At 57.2% G+C, this 13,978-nt stretch overlaps 1 long non-coding RNA gene across 1 annotated transcript in view; it reads left to right on the top strand.

The window, feature by feature from the left end:
* Positions 1-215: 215 nt before the first annotated feature.
* The window catches only part of LOC122380407, a 33,813-nt gene continuing 20,050 nt past the window's right edge, over positions 216-13,978 (top strand). The window contains exons 1-2 of the long non-coding RNA XR_006256321.1: positions 216-534; positions 995-1,165. This is a non-coding gene — a long non-coding RNA (uncharacterized LOC122380407). The remainder of the gene's footprint in view (positions 535-994; positions 1,166-13,978) is intronic.

Raw genomic sequence — 13,978 nt, 5'->3', positions numbered from 1 at the left:
AAAGTTAGTATAAACTCGGATCTGGGCTGTTCCTATCAAAATACACTAGTTTTAATTTATGCTATCCAAAAAGTTAGGGTAAATTAAAATAAATTGAAAATCGGGTTTAGGCTAACGAAAAGTTAGCCTAAACCCGTTTCACAAAAGCAAAAGTAAGTTGAGTTCCGTGAAGAGAGAGAGAGAGAGAGAGAGAGAGAGAGAGAGAGAGAGAGAGAGAGAGAGAGAGAGAGAGAGAGAGAGAGAGAGAGAGTCCTCGGCACAAGGTGAGCGCCTCGATGCCGTGTCGTGCCGGCCGCCACTGACGAGTCTGTTATTCCTCAGCCAGCTGTTGGTACGGTGCCATTCTGACGGCCGGCGGTGGGCGCCGAAGGCCGCGCCGGCTGCTGAGCCGTGTCGCGCCGCTCAGAAGACGCCCCATCATCGCGCGGCGCCCCGGACCGGACCGCCCGGCGCCCCGAACCGGACCGGACCGGGACCACCGGGTGGTGGCGCGTGCCGCGACCCACTTCGTCACCCACCGCCGGCTCAGCACAGGTACTGTCAAAAACGTCAATGCCCCCGCGTGACGGCGCTGCGTAAATTATCCAGTTGTGTGTGTGTGCATGCGAGCTATGCTATGATGTTTTAGCTCTGAGATGCTGAACTGGTTTGTGCGAGGAGTATGCCATACGGTTAGAGTTAGGGTAGTGTAGTTATTCACAGGTAGGTAGACGCCAGGTAGATGCCTATAACATGTTAGAATGATGTGTTTGAGTAATGTTACTGTCATAGAATGCCGTTTTAGGTTTAGGTAAATAACCAGGCAGTTGTAGTGCATATGGTGTGGAGACGGCAGTTCAGTTGCACTGACCGTCCCGGCCGCCCTCCCCTCCATCGCCTCCCGTGCAGCACCCCACCCGTCCCTCCGCCACCCGACGGGCAATGAACAATGCTGCACCGCCGCCGCGGCCGGCCAGCCGCCGCCCGTCAGTGTAGCTCAAATCTCCGCCGACAGCGTCTCCATCGGTCATCATTGGCGCCGCAATCAATAACGAGCCGGGACGCCACGTTGAGAGCCCCCGCCTCGTGACGTCAGCCCTGCCGGACGCCGTCTGACCGCTGCTGACCTGCCGCTGACCGACGAGGCTGCTGTGGGGACGGACGACCAGTCTTGCACCGCGCCGAGGTGAGTCGCCGCTGGGCTGAGAGTCCGGTCGGTGGATGGGTGGTCGGGTGTCGCGAGCTGTCGCAGCCGCAGCTGTCTGGGAAGCTGTCGCAGCTGTCCGGAAAGGTGCCGTATGCAGCTGGTTGCAGAGCAGACATGGCTGGCTGGGGAGCTACCACAGTCAGGGGGCTGACGGACCGGGCCTCCGTCTGCCGCCGTCTGCCGCCGGCACCGCCATGGTCCGGTCCGGCTCAAGGATATCACGCTGCCCCCATGGTCGGCCCGGGCGGCTCGGCGGGGCGGACGGGCGGGCCGCCACCTGCCGACCGGGCTCATAGACGCCGTGTGGGAGAACACCGGCAAACCCGGCAGCAGTGGTGCACATCACCGGCGTCTCAACTGGGTGCTCTGCAACCTGCTTTGGCTGATAATTATGCAAATTGGAATTATTTCACCAATAATTATAGGATTTAGATGAAGCGGCATCGCCGGCTGGCCGGTGCGCCCGGTCGCCGCCACGCGAAACCGCAATTAGGTTTTATCCGTTTCTGGGTCTTATATGCGGATTACAAGCCATTTAGGGCCGTTTGAGACGAGCCTGGCGTCAAGGGCAGCGGGAGTAATTCACATGGGCCGGGCCATCAAGCGGCCGAGGGCCGGACCGTGGCCGGCGGGCGGCGCTCCCACGCTCGGTGCGGCCCGGTGGACCGGCCACGCGCTGCGCCCCCGCGCCGCCAGCCAATTTATCAAAACGTCATAATAGGCCAATCGGGGCGTGATTTCGGGATTTTAATTTGGCGGCGCGGCACGCGTCTCCGTGAAGAGCTGATAATTGTGCCGTGCTGATGGATGGCGGCGTAGTGCTGTGTCACCGCGCCGCGTCTGTCTCGACCGCGCCAGCTGCGCCGCCGCCGCCGCCGCCGCGCCGCGCCGCGCGCGCCGTTTGCACGTGCGGCCGGCGGCGGCGTCTCGGCCTCGCAGCCTCCCAGCCCTCGCATCTCGCCGCGCGCCGCGCTTGCACGTGGCTTCTTCGTCGCCTCAGGGCACAGGTGAGAACAGCAATGCAGGTTATACAAAGGTGTTGGCGGCGCATTATGTTGGCGACAGCTGGGCGCGCCCCTGCGTCAGTTTCGCCGGCATGACGCGAGCGGCTCGAAAGCGCGCCGACAGTCGAACCAAACGCGGTGCCACCACACACAAAAGCCGCTTTGTGGTGGGTATTTTAGCGATTTTCCATTGATCGGCATTTATTTTAGCGGCGTTCAATTCACCAGCATTCAGTGAGCCCGAAGAGAACTGGTTTGGGCCGCCGCAACGTTCCAATGCCGGGCCACCTCAAACGCTGCCCGACCGGCCGGCGTGCGCCGTCATTACACAAAACAAAAACCGCGCCGCGCGCCTAGTCACCGGCCGAGGAGGCGTGAAAACCGCAGACAACGGGACGCGCTAATAGCAAATTGAACGCCAGTTGAGAGGCCATCCCGGTGACGTCACGCCACCTTGCTCAGGCTGCTCAGCAGACGAGTGACGTCACCTTCATTAATTATTAAAACAAACATATGCAAATCGGAAGGTCTTAGCAGTTGATATGCGGGATGGCCATTCAATTAATGGTAATACGGACAACATTGATTTTGCTCTGTGGCACGCGCACGGCCGCGGAGCTGCAGTCGCTCCCTGCGCGAGGAGAGGCGGGGTCGGGGCGCGGCGGTGGCAGCAGGCAGGGCGGCCGCTCCCCCGCGCCGCGCCACTTGGTATGCGTGCAGGGTAGCATTGGCTGGCGGGCCGCGCGCCGGCCGCTCGACCCGCTGCAATCAAACAGTTAAATGGAATCTAAAAGAAGACCGAGATCCGGCGAAAAAGCGTGCCCGAACGCTGTCTACCTGCCTGTGACAAAAAGACGCCGCTAGCCACCGCCCGCCTACGACACAAGAAGAAAGCAACAAAAACACTGAGGAGGTCGCGAGGATCGAACCCACCCTTCCGCCTGTTCTGTCAGCCTATTATTGACGGCTGAGTGACTTCTGTCGGTTCCATATGCTCTCTTGGTGCATCACGGGCACCAGGTCCTGATTCTTGACTTAAACGAATTTCAAACTTCTATCCCAAGGCACCCTCTTCCTGTTTATACAGCCAACTTTTCGGCTCAAAACCAACTTGATATCTAACTCCGCCAACACACCTTGGTTTCATGATCAGTCTTCTATGCATCCGGCAGCTAACGACGTCAACGCCGGTTCCGGGTGGCCCGCGGCAGTGCCGCCTCCGTCCCGCCTCCGTCACAGCCGGCGGCTGCTGCTCAGACTGCACTGTGGGCACGGAGTTGGCCGCAACTGTGCAAAGTCGCTCGGTCCGTCCGCGGCGGCGGCCAGCCTTCGAGCAGGGACCGGACGGCGACCATCCTTCACGTACTCGGCGCACCGCGCTCACGTCTTTTTGCGTCACCGATTAATTGCCGGCGGGCGGGAGCGGCGTTAACCGCGCAGGAGGCCGCGCGGAGGCATTCGCGACGCACGCCCCGCCGCGCCGCCGAGCACGACCGCGGACGCCCCCGCCGGCGGCCGATTCGGCGCACCGGGCGCCATAATTGAAAACCCGTGTCCTAGCGGCCACATCCCGTCGGCCGTCTGTATCGGTCGCGTCGTGATTTACGAGCTCGCCACTCACATCCGTGTCTCCTTTGACTTCTTCTGGCTTTGAGGTGTGACTGGACCGAATCCGTTTCTCAATACCTAGCTGCGCAGTTGAGTTGTGGTCACCGCTGACCGCCTGACAAGATGATGAAATTGTAGACACGAGCACTCAAGACAGCTCGTGAGAATGGCCGTGATGAAGGTACACAAGCTTATATTGAGTGACACCAGACACGGTAGAAATTATTTTGAGTTCAGAGGTCATACTGAAAACGGCACAGCAGCGTAACGATGTTCTGAGCACCCCGGACGACACTACACGGCTCTGGGCGTTCCGAGCGTCACGTCACGTCACGGCCCGGTGCGGCCCGGGCCGACCGGCCGTCGCGTCGCTGACGGATCGGGCGTCCAATAATTTATGGCGTCGCCGGGGGGCGGTGTGGCCAGACAGCTGCCACGCCGGTTTTTATCGTCCACGCCGCCGAGAGCTCCTCCCGGACGCGGAAAAAATCCGATCCGGGAGATAGCGGCCGCGGCCGATCGGCGGCCGGCGCGGTGGTCGTCCAGCGGTGCCCGCCGCGGTCAGACTGGTGCTCTGTGGTGCTGGTGATGTCAGCGCTCGTATCTTCTGGTGCAGTCACTGGTGCTGGCCAAGGCAGTGGTGTCGCAGCTACCGCGGACACCGCGCGGCCGCGGCCGACACCGCTGCCACCTTGTTAGATTTGCCCTTTTCAATTAAGGAGCGCGGTTTTGGTGGTTAGATAAGTATCAAGCTCTGTCGGGATCTGTTTGACATAAAATCTTGATTTGTAGCGTGTTTGCGGGGTAAAAATTCGGTCATCTTCCTCACCTGCTGTGCACGGGTCGTGCCGGAGATGTCCACCTGTGCTGCATTGCAGTCTCCGATTTCTGGCGGAGACATTCACTAGTGCGCACTGCGCGCGATGTTTTGGCTACGTTTGGATGCGTAATTACGAGTATGCATGCCACTTGCGTGCATAACTCAGAAGCACAAACACATCGCTTGTTCAGCCGCACAATGAATCAGTTTTAAATTTAGAAGATTGTGGATTAGTGCCCAACTAATTTGCTATAAAATTCACATTTAAGTGCGAGATCAACATGTTTTTACGTATCAATCATGACAATGCATAGCGGAATATAGTTTCGAAAAATCGTCACCAGTCAAAAGTACCTCAATTTCCTCTCTTTTCATCCCAGTTTTACCTGACCATGTTGTGTTTCGACACCCCCTCTCGCCCCCCCCCCCCCCCCACTACATCAGAGTCGCCTGCCGCAACGTCCCGCGAGGTTCGGGCAGGCGTCCGTCCTGCCTTTGATCATCACTCAGTATGCGGATGGCGAGGGACGGCCAAGGAAGAACCGAGCTGCCGCCGAGGCTCACCGTAATGGCGAGCTCGCTGCCCGGTGCGGCGCCACGACAAGCCGCCAGTGCGACAGGCGGGAAATATTATGGCAGAAATTCCTATGGAAAATGTTTAGGCATGATACAATTCCCTCTTCTCACTTGAACTATCGATTGGCGTAAAAGTCCATGTACAGGGATGTTCACGAAAAACTGACACATTTTAAAACGACTTTGTGAGCATGTGAGAGCTCACGGAGACTTGACTTGCATGCCATTCGAAAGCCTGTTGAAAAAAGTTTTGTATCTGCATAGCTCCTTTAGTTAGCATCACATGAGCTTCCAAATAAATAAGAAAGCGTTAAAATGGGGAAATTTGACTTGGCGACAAAACTTAACGGAAAAACAATGAAGCTCTCGCGGCTGCCATCTGCCACCACGACTGAACCAGTCTACGAATTCATCTAAAATTTGACATATTAATGTTTCGATGGATTATGTTTTATACTATTGGCATATTGTGGGCAAATTCCTAAGGAATGCCAAAATTGGCAGGCTTGGAAGTGCTGATGTCAGAAACCATGGCCGCATGCTGGCAGTCACTGTAGAGTGGTACCGTGCCATCTTTTAAAGGTAGTGTGCCACCTTTGAAAGATTTCCCATTTTATTTTTCCTAGGATAAGAAGCTTCTGTTTTTACCTAATATCGCAAAAAAAATCAAAAATGGGCCTGGAATAGTGCCTTTTTCGCCTAAAAGTTTATCGGTTTTTAGATATGTATAACAACTGTAGTGGGCTCACCTGCAAACAGGCGTCGGGCAACAATCGCGAATGCGGCGCACTTGTGACAATAAGCAAAGGTCATTATAGTGTTACGACCATACGACGTACGGGAATGAGTTATCAGCTGTCTAATCGTAGACAACACAATGTCGAGCCTTAAACTGTAAGCCCGTATTGGTACTGTTTCTTTTATTTGGCTGTCGAACATTACTTATGGTTTGAAATATGATTTTATGTAAAATAATTGATATGAAAAAGCCGTCTTATAAGTTATGACCCCATTTCACCACACGCAAGTGGCAGAAATGACAATGATCAGCTGACGCATTTTTATTGGCCGAAGTCAGAGCGCGCGGCCCGACGCACCACGCGTATTTGGAAATTCCGACCTCGACGAGCATCAGAAGCCACCTAACAGGCGTGTTCGAAACCCCAGGAGATGATGATGAACGGGTTTATCGAAACTTGATTGGATGAGCATATCGGTAATAGCGATTTCAGTGTGTGCATTTATTGTTCATAGTGGTGTGAAATGTGGTTGGGGTACGACCGACAACCCGTCGGGGCGAATTTCGCACTGGGGTACTCAAAATTTGAAGAATTTAAGACGTTTCCATGAGTTTTGAAGGTATGGATAAGTTCTAAAAATCCGGTTCTCCTTATCTGGGCCATTAACTCCATACGGTCCAAGAAAGCTGGCACACTACCTTTAACAGCTTCTGTTAGCTACTGTAGCGGAAATGGGTCGACGTCTACACCATTTGGTGGTTCTGGCACGTCAGGGCCACCCTACGTACAGTAACGGCGATCATCGGTCTCACACGAGAGCAGGGGGGAGGGGGCACTTGTCTCGCGCATCACCTCTCACCCATAGCCGGCCATTTCGCTCTACCTCAACTCCGTGGACTATTCCTGTGGGGTCACGTGAGTGACATGATCTGTAGCAGCGGCCCAAAGGACATCAAACCTCCCGACGAGTGCAGTGAGAGGTGTTGCAATTCTCCAGGCACGTGCCCAAAAACGGGGAATAATTTCCTGTTTCGGGCTGAGTCGTGCACTGCTCCAAAAACTCGTCATCTGCAAAATACGCTGTAACTTCTTAGAAACGAAAATGACATGATCCCAAAATATGTCAATACAAACTTAGAAGTCCACTCTATTTGCCCATAGCATGATCACCGTTCTGAGGGCAAGTGTTTTCTCGTAATTCAGGGGCGGATCCAGAATATCTCCAAGGGAGGGGCCATTAGAAACCAGGAGGCCCCTCCCCCATAATCCCACCTGTTGGAGGCCCCATCTTCCCACTTGTTGGGCCCCCCCCCAAAAAAAAAACTGCGTCTATTGAGCTTATCTAGCTGTTCAGGCAACATCTCAACATCTGTGCAGGCTTGGAGGCCCTCTGTGCAGGTTAGGAGGCCCTGTAAAAGTGGTCATCTCTGTGAGTATAAGAGACCTCCAAGTTATGAAAAGCTTTACCAATCTTCTAACAAAGAAGTCTTCTCAGCTAGTCTTCTAAGAAATAACTAAGTGGGTAGGTTAAAAAAAAAACTCATCGGATTTCGGCCACTTTATTTTCAGGAGGCCCCCTTTTCAGCTTTTTAACTTTTTAACTTTTTATTTTATTTTTGAAAAAAATCGGCCAAGGGGGGGGCCATGGCCCCCATGCCCCCCCCCCCTTGTATCCGCGCCTGTCGTAATTCGGAAATAAAATGTGTCAGTTTTTCGTGAACATCCCTGTAATAAATAAAGCTCTCTCGTCTCATCTCGATCATGCTCATTTCTCAGTGGTATCAGCTTCCCCGCCCATTATCCAGTTCTGCCCATGTGCTGCAGATATGGCGTACTGACAGGATTAGCCGGCGGTGACCCTAGCGGGTCGTGGGCCACAACTCGGGTGCCCCGGTCCCCTGTCAGAGTCCCGGTCGACCAGAGGACACGGGGCGCGTCAGGCCGCCACCGACCGCCATTTCCCTCGGGAGTCGTATCGACCTGGGTGGCGGCCACCTCAGCCCCCAGCCCCCAGCCGCCGCTGCCATGTTGCCCGGCGCCGGCTGCAGTCCCGACAGCCCTGCCATGCGTCAGGCGGCGACAGTTCACCGCTCTTTTCTGCTCTCCGCGTCACGCTCGCTTTTGTCAGCTCCACTGCCCACTGTGTCTGACTCTACGACACTCTCAGTTTCCATCCGGGTGTATTATGGAATATGTAGGCATTCTCCGTGCCCTCTCTGCTCTTGTTTTGTCTCTCTGGTATGTTGGCATCGTCGCCTCTTTCAGCGCCTTCGCCTCTGTTCTCCCATTTTCTCCGCCTCCGCCTCCGTCTCCGTAATTCCCTATTGATTTTCCCGTTTTGGTTGGTTTCTCTGTTTTTAGCGGGGCGCGCCGCTGGGCTCGGTGCAGCATGCCAATTTGATGGATCCCGGCACGTGACACTACTGCTGATGGGCCTCCGCGCTCTGCCGCAGCCGCTCCGGCGCTCTTCCCGAGACGCTGGCCGGAGGGGAGCGAGAGCAGCGCGGCCGGCACGTGACCGGACCGCGGCCGGACCAGGTGAGGTCCGCGCGGACCACGGACCGGATCGGACCGGCGGCAGACCAGGGGAGGGGGAGACCTCGACGCGCTACGTCAGTAGCGTCGTCATACCCGGCTCGATGGATTCGTGGCGCCCAGCTGGCTGCGCGGACAAGCCTGGAAGCGTGGCCGGCGGCAATCTCTGCGGCCCACACCGGCCGCGTGACCGATGTCTGCTCCGTCTCCGTCGCACGTGCATGGAAACGTCGGGAGCGGCGTGTGAGCGCGCGTGACCGGGCCGAGTTCCGCGTGGGGCGGTCGGCGGCGGCGCGGCCGCTTCCTGGCTCCCCACGGTGCACTGTTGGAAAAGTTACACGGCGCTGGGAGCCGGCCGAGCCGGGTTCATGGGTCAGAGGGTCCGACGGAGAAAACCGACGGTCGACTGACGGGCCGACAGGCGGACAGAAGTGGTCGCCGCCTGTCAGACGGGCATAAGCGATAGGACTGGCCAGAATTCCGTGGCGGCCGACCTGTCCTGGTATCAGCGGCGCCCGGGATGCCCGTGTCGCCGCCCGGCCCGTATCGGGCATTGACTTTTGGGCGGCGCGGCCTGACATGCGGGCGGCGCCGCGCGCTCTGGGTCCGGGCGCGGCGGCCGGCGGCGGGGCGGGTGCCGTGCCCCGGGCAGGGCGTGGCGGCGGCCCCGGGGCAGCCGCCGCTCTGGGCTGGTCGGGAGCAGCTGCGGCCGCCGCCCACGGACCCAGCCGACCGAGACGGCACCACGGCGAGATGGAGCGGCCGCTGCCGCTCAGACGGCGGCGGCCCCTTTGAGATGGTCAGACCAAGTATATGAGCGCAGCCATCAAATAATCCGATGTGCATTGGCCGAGCAAACATTTTTCCTGGTTTGGGTATAGTCCTCAGGCGGAGCATGCAAGTACATGTTTCTATTCCATTCTTTCCACAGAACGGTATCGTACGAGCCGAGCTCAACATAACGGTACCGGCCGCTGTAAGCCTCCCTGCCTCACCTCCAGCGTGCAGCTGTGCCGCTCTGGAGCCGTGAATCTCCCCGGCAACACTTCGGAAGACAGCGGAACGCGCCCGAGAACCGTCCGTCGACACCGGAGCCCGCCGCAACCGGCGATGGACCGCAGCGTCGGCGACATGGGGCACGACGCGCCGCAATCGGAGCCATCTGCGCCGAGATGGTCGCGTCTGATTACGGCCGAGTTGCGGCAGCGGCGCGCGGCGCGGCCGTCCCGCCCTGCGCTGCGCTTGTTTGCCTCCTTCTCACCTCGGTTTTTGTCTCCATCAACGTCGGTGCGCAATTGTTTATCTGTGTGGACAAGGAGATAATTGTTCTCCGGCGGCGAGGGATTAGACGCGTCCGGCCGGCTGGCACCTCAATACTCGGCGCCGTAAAAACTCGGCCGGACCGGGCCGGCCGGCCGGTGACGCCCGCCGGTGGCACCCGCTCGGCGAGAGCCCGCGCCGCTGGGGAGCCTCTGCCGGGAGCCGCCGGGAGCCGCGCGGAGCCGCTGGGGAGCGCTCCATTGTGCCGGCGCCGCCCGCCGCGCCGGCCGGGGCGGCCTCCCCCGATGATCACACCGGCCGCTTTATGCGCGGCGCCGCTGCTTTGTGGCGCTGATCCGGCGCCGGCCAGAAACCTCACACCTGATTCAAAGGGGGCGTCTCGCCGGCCCAGCTGCCGGCCGCTCCCCGCCGGCCTCGCCCCGTCCCGGCCCGCCGCTCTGTTTGTTTTCCTCAATTGTTGCGTATTTTCAAACATCCGGGCGTGCGGAAGACGCCAAAGAACCAGGAAGAGTCCGATTTACGGGCCGTGGGGTGAGTGTAAATGCCGCCCGGGGAGGCTGCAGAGGCGCGATCTGAGCTGGAATGGAGGCCGCGCAGAGGACAACAATGGCGCGGCCCTGTGATGCGGGACCGGCTGCTAAGTAGACGGCCATGCCCGACTACCCATTCCATCCTGATTAATGGATATGCTCGGATCGCGTGCTAAAACAATCAGATATTCAGATTAGTGTTTCCTCAGGATCCTTGGTGGTCTGCTAAGTGGCCGGTCGGCGCTGCAGTGCACCGCGTTGAATGACATTCTGTCGCGGGATTTACGATTTCAGAGCACTCGGCCGTATTTGCACAGCAACAAGGAAGCGACTCATAAATTGCACGTGCCCCGAGTGATTACGGGAAACTACGGGCCGTGTTTTGATGTAGATACACACCATACAGAACTTAATTCACATGTTCTTATGTTGTAATTCGAGCAACAACAGGCGGAATACGCTGTGTTCGGATTTACGACCGGACCTCTACGCTCTGAACAAGTGTTGAAATAAAGACGTGATCGCAAAACATTAACGCTGTCTCTGAAACGGTGCGATGAGTAGCATTTCTCAAATGCATATATAGTTATTTTTGATACATTTCATTCATTTGTACCGTCAACTAGTGCGTAATTGTTGAACTGTACCTACTAAGATGCCGTACCTATTATCTCATTGGGCGGAAAAGATTTTATATTCTTACCCTTTTATCAGTTGAATGTGTGTCAGTCAATATGATCCGATATGAATAATCACAAACCTCAACACTACTATGGTCTGGTAACTATTACACAGTAGGTATGTTTTGCCTAGAAGGCGCGAACTTATCATTTATTTATTTACATTCTTCGGATGACTCAACTATTTTGAATCTATTTTCATTTATTTTATGAATGTTCCAATTAATGAATCCGAGATGATGGCTCGGTTCCATGACATCGCTATGTGAACTCAAATCCTCCAGAAATAATTTAATTGAAATGCTTTGATTTGATGTTTCAAATCGCAATGGAAGGAACTCATTTCAAAGACCACGGCGTTTAGCCCGTCTGGAGGAAGGATTTGGTCAATGGTGTCCGACCGCGGCCCTACACCGTGTGTTCACAAGGTCTCGGCTTAGAGCAGTTGTAGTTTTCCGACGGATTGAGATAACGCCGGCGACGAGCGAGCACATTCTCGACGACCCGGGACCTGCCAGAGCAATTAATCTTACATGGCCACAGCCGCAGAAAAACCTAACTAATCGCGGCCGGCAGAACCACGTCGGCGCGATAGGGGCTGCGGTGGTGGAGCCGGCAGGATGGGAAGACTTGCGATACTGCTCTGTGGCTCTGAGCGCCCGTCCGTCTGCCTCTGTCCGTCCGCCCGGCGCCCATGTCGGACCGCCCGCACGTCTTTGACTATTCATCCGTCAGTCTCTATCATCGGTCGGTCAGTCTCTTTCCGTCTATCTTGTGGCGGTACCCCTGGGGTACCGTACCCCGCGGTACCGTATATGTAAGTATCGTGTGCCCCGGGTCCAGCGCGCGGCGCGGTGCCGTGCCGCCGCGCCGGCCTCGGCGGACATTCCTCCGTTGCTGATAGCTCGTGCCGGACCGGTCGCGAACTCGCCACTCACGTGATCGGGCCGCCGCTTCACGGAACGCGGCGCGGCCCATTCAGCTTTTTTCCGCCGGCAGGTCCGGAGGCGAGCGTCAGTTTTACAGGGACTGCGACAAAAACAGACGGCGCCGACCGACAGCCGCGCGGGCGGCCTGCGCAGCTTCAGGTGCCGGTGATGGTGCCGGTGATGGTGTTGCTGGTGATGGTGCTGTCCCAGATGGTGATGGTACTGACTGTCATGGTGCTGGTGCCGCTGGTGGTGCTGGTTCTGCAGCTGTCGCCACCGACATTGACCATGGCGCTCGGCAGACGGCCGATCCATCGCTGCCCGCCCCCGGCCGCCGGCCAGGCGGTATCATGACTGGCCGGACGGGCGGCCTAAGTGCGCCGCATTTGTTTACCTGCAACATGACTGCCGGCGGCGGCGCGCCATTTTTCGTCCGTGCCGCGCCAGTGACGTATCCGGCTGGTAATGACCGCCGGCGCAGCCCGCGGCTAGTAGCGAGGCCGCCGGTTTTCAGGCCCCTCTCCAGTGACGTACCTGCTCTGCTCATAATGACTCCAACTCATTAAGTTTTTATGGTGCCTGCGCCTACTAATTCGGTCCAGTTGTTAAATTTACGTGCGTCTGTGATTGCCTTATGTAAGTTTTTCATGCCACAAGGGTGATTAGCGATATGGAAAGGTGTTAGTCTGGCTGATGTGCGGCGTCTTCACCATGTTATGGACACCAGCTGCGCCGGTTTGGTTGGCTCGACGCGATACGGCACGCTGGACATCTTACTGCCAGTCAGCGCACGAACCAGTGGGGATGGCACCTGGACTAGAACAGAAAACACTGCTCACACTGTGATGACAGAGCAGCCGAGGCGGTGCAACGCATCGCGCGCTAACTTCATTTACCTTTACCACTGCAGAAATTCACAATAAGACGTGGAACGAAGACACTACTCCCCACTTTGGCCCGATCGCCGTGGGCCGTTCGCCCAGTGCGGACGATTTGATCCTGAGCGTCGCTCACGTCGCTCTGTGCATTCCAGGCGCCCAGCTGGCGAAAGGAGGGCGTCTGGCAGGGGCGGACGTCTGTCCTCAGACACCGCTCGCCCCTCCGTCCGACGGGCCGCCGGTTCTCAGCGCCACTCTCGCGCCCTAAGCGGCCGGCACGCAGGCCTTTGAGGTCGCGCGGCCCGCACTGTAGCGCTTCCCGGCTGAAAAGGCCCACCATGGGAAACGATTTCAATGCAGCGGCTAATGTCTGTGTTCAACAGGTTAAATCGGACCAGTGGCGTGCCTTTATCTGGGCCCGGAGAGAGCCGGGAGCCGACGGTCGGGGCCGACGCCGCCGGCTTCCACCTTTTCAGGGCCGCTTTATAACCTATCACTTCAGTATAAACGCGCACAATGGCCCAGTTTAGGGGCGGCTTGCACTCCGTCCGGCCGGGCCAGCCCGGTCAGACGGCTGAAACGGCTGACATGTGTGACGGTTACCGCGTCTGTGCTCGCTGGTAACGGGGACTGTCAGCTGGGGGCTGTCACCCTACCTGTGTCCCCTGGAGCTGGGGTCTGTTACCGCCACTTTGTCGTACCTATGCCGTGTCCTCGCGGGGCCGTCATCCCAACCGTGTCCGATGTACCGGAGACTAGTTTTTTTTCGTACACCGGCTTCGTAGCCTTATGGCAGGTGACTGCTGTATGTCATCTCCCACACGCATGTCGTCTGCTTTTGCTTGGTCATCTGACAGTAAAGTTCCACTTGGCAACCTAACTTACATATCACGTGTAAGTGACGTGATATATGGCTGCCTCCTATCACGTGACAGGGCCGTGACGCGTGTTATGGGTCCCCGAACACGTGTGACGATTACCGTGAGGCGTGACGCGTGTAACGGCTTGTGGACTCGGTGACAGGACTGAGCACTATAATTATAAATTGCCAGACCCGTGAAATACAGACCCGTATCACGGCCGGTCCTCAGACCGGGGAAGCCCCTCTGTGTCCGACGGTGGTCCCCGCCAAATCTAATGGTGTGCCGGTTCCGTCCACACTGTATGACCCTGCCGCACATTTCCCTAAAACATACATTTCTATTCTCTGT

Source organism: Amphibalanus amphitrite, unplaced genomic scaffold (assembly GCF_019059575.1).
Source record: "Amphibalanus amphitrite isolate SeventyFive unplaced genomic scaffold, NRLGWU_Aamphi_draft 000009F_arrow, whole genome shotgun sequence".
Classification (NCBI taxonomy): domain Eukaryota; kingdom Metazoa; phylum Arthropoda; class Thecostraca; order Balanomorpha; family Balanidae; genus Amphibalanus; species Amphibalanus amphitrite.
Note: the sequence above shows the minus strand (reverse complement) of the source record. Positions and strands in the feature narration are given on the sequence as shown.